Source organism: Cucurbita moschata, unplaced genomic scaffold (genome assembly GCF_002738365.1).
Source record: "Cucurbita moschata cultivar Rifu unplaced genomic scaffold, Cmos_1.0 Cmo_Scf00045, whole genome shotgun sequence".
NCBI lineage: Eukaryota > Viridiplantae > Streptophyta > Magnoliopsida > Cucurbitales > Cucurbitaceae > Cucurbita > Cucurbita moschata.
The window spans coordinates 1,314,706-1,317,686 of record NW_019268561.1 but is presented as its reverse complement, the minus strand read 5'-3'; the positions used below and the strand labels follow the sequence as shown (position 1 = coordinate 1,317,686).

At 42.6% G+C, this 2,981-nt stretch overlaps 1 long non-coding RNA gene across 2 annotated transcripts in view; it reads right to left on the bottom strand.

Annotated features, from left to right (window-relative positions):
- Positions 1-1,516: 1,516 nt before the first annotated feature.
- Positions 1,517-2,981, bottom strand: part of LOC111434487 — a 2,171-nt gene continuing 706 nt past the window's right edge. For both annotated transcript variants that reach the window (XR_002708955.1, XR_002708956.1), the window contains 2 exons: positions 2,639-2,717; positions 1,517-1,646 (listed from right to left, as the gene is read on the bottom strand). This is a non-coding gene — a long non-coding RNA (uncharacterized LOC111434487). The remainder of the gene's footprint in view (positions 1,647-2,638; positions 2,718-2,981) is intronic.

Below are 2,981 nucleotides of genomic sequence, written 5' to 3'. Positions count from 1 at the left end.
ATCCACTTAATACCGATTTTCTTTCATCCGGCAGGTAGTTCTATCAATTCCCAAGTTTTGTTTCTCTCAATGGCTTCTATTTCTGCATCCATAGCTTTCCTCAGTTAGAGCTTTTGGCGACTTCTATGTAATGAATAGGATCATCTCCCGCAAACAAGGCTAGATATGTAATATCTTCATCCTCAGAAAAACCTTCACCACTCTCATAATCATCCATCAATCTTGGTGACCTCTTAATTCTTCTTTCAACATCAGCATCAGCATCAACATCAACATATGAGTGTTCTTGTGCTGACTCACATGAATCATCATTCATCCTCCAAGCTTTCACCTTTATTATAGGTATTATTATTCTATTCTAGATCAACTGTAACTTCTTCTTGATAGGTTTTATGTCATTCTCAGTCATTTTCTTCCTCAAACTTCACATCTCTATTGACAATTATTTTTTGTGAGACTGGATCATAAAGTCTGTATGTCTTTGACTTCTCACTAACTCCAATTAATACACACTTCAAACTTTTATCCTCAAGCTCTGCTCTTTTGTTGTCTGGGACATGAATGTACACGATACATCCAAAAATTCTGAAATGTGAAACTGATGGTTTATGGCCGCTCCAAGCTCCTTCTGGATTCATATGCTTCACGACTAGAGTGGGACTTCTATTGAGAATATGAACCATCCAATTTGCTGCTTTCAGCCAGGTAGCTTTTAGTACCTTTTTCTCTGTCAGCATGCATCTAACCATATTCATAATTGTTCTATTTTTTCTTTTCGCCACGTCGTTTTGTTGTGAAATGTAAGCCACTATCAGTTGCCTTTGAATACCATTTTCATTACAAAAGCTAGTGAATTTTTTAGATGTGAATTCACCACCTCGATTAGTTCTCAACCTCTTCAAGTATATACTAGTTTCACGACTGAAATCTGAGTTTTTCAACTGAAATCATCGATGAAATTGAAAAAAAAAAAAAAATCTCTTTTTGTTGTTGGAGATGGACGTGATCGGTCTGCATATGTCAGCATGTACAAGTTGAAGAATTTGAGATGCTCTCCATGTGCTTTCTTTAGGAAATGAATCTCTTTGTTGTTTCCCTATCAAATAACATTCTCATACTTTTGAGAGAGTTTTAAGGACCGGCAATCCTTGCACCGTGTCCTTCTCTCGAAGTGTCTTCAATCCTCCATAACTTAGACGCCCATATCGACAATGTCATGTTCTTGCGGAATCTTCTGTAATAGCATTGAAGCGGGACTGTTCCTTCGGTAGAGATTGAACAAATAGAGTAAACATTCTATTTGACGTCATTGAAGTTTCAACAATCAACCCACTCTCAAGATGATAAATTGTCACGACCCGATTTTCGAGGCTTCGAAAATCAGACCGTGAACCAAAAGACGAAATCGAAAACAAACAAAAAGAAAGTAGAAGAAAAGAAAACCAAAGTAAAAATATAAAAATACTTTGAATTAAAACAAAAGAGAGAAATTTCGTTTGTTAATTATTACCAAAGAAATTGCAAATATAAAATGAAATACAAAAGACTCTAAAAGACCGAAAAGGGACTGACGCTCCGGAACGACCCCCTCTGTGACTGTACAACTCTCAAACGCTCCTCTACCTCGACCAGCAGCCAGTGAACACCTGAGAAAATAAATGAGAACGGGATGAGTATAAAAATTATACTCAGTAAGCCACCTACTTGTAGGCTCTCTTCGCATCTTAATTTAACAGAACTCCCACGGTTTCCTAATTTGGTTCTAGGACATCGGGTTCTAACCTTAGCCTCTTGGGGCTTGCCCCTTGGGTTTCACCGGTTCATCGTCCTTTCATTAGTCACCTAGAGGTTCCTTATGCCAAGCTAATATGGTCGGTATCTCTCTATGAGGCGCTACCTCTACATGGCTATCTAGAACTACATGGTACCTAGCCTAGGGGTGTGCTGAATACCCCTACGCCCATATAGTCCTCCTATGGGGGGCGCGACCCAACCCGTTCCCATGCAGCTAATGGGCTGTACGACGTGGGGACACATTTCCCATGCGAAATGGCTAAGAACAGTAAGGACTGATTAGGGACCCTTGGTCCTCCCACGAAGCTATAGATACCGTTCTCACGCTAGCAATCTATGAACCCCCTTAGGTACTTTCTTACCGTGGTAAACCGCTAAGTTTCTAGGGAAAAATTAAGTCTGTCTAGAGCGGCATATCGCTCCTAAAAGAAATTCCCTAATCTTATCATAGAAATGGGCCCTAGCAATTAACCGAGGGTGCATGCAATCTTCTTCTAACATCATAGTATGTAATTCATGCAAACTAGGCATACCGGCTCAACGGGGCGATGACCTCCATCAAGCACCCAGAGCACGAGGTTCGCGTTCAATGGGGCAAATTCGTCCATCGAGCACCCGAAACCCGGCATACACAATTCTAACATAAATTAAACGCATGCATACGTACAACGGAAGCTTAAGGCATACAAGCAACACTCAGATAATTCACCCAACACATCATAACAATCCATCTCATTAATCTCATTCATGGAGAGCTAATGTAAGGCAAAATTACTAACATGCATACATACAATCCAAGCGAACCCTACAAGTATTTCTTCCTAAATACCGGGTGGTGACTTACCTGGTTGACGCGTGCCCCTTCGCTAGCGTTTCTTTGCCCGTGAGGTGTCCAACACTACTGATTTCTCTAAATTAAGTCCCTATCCACGTAAAAACAGTATTAGAACTGGAGTCGGGACAAAAATCGAGAAAACAGAAAACAACCGGGCCAAACTGGCCGTTCCACGCGCGCTCACGCGCCCAGCAGCACGCTGGAAGTGCGTGGCCACGCGCGCGGGAAGGCGCCAGCCGCAGGCTGCACGCGCGCCTGCCACGCGCGCCCAATTCTGCACAGTCGCGGGTCGCCCGGCTCGGCTCGCGTTGCGATTCGGCCCGGCTTGCAGGCGACACGTGTCGACGCCTCG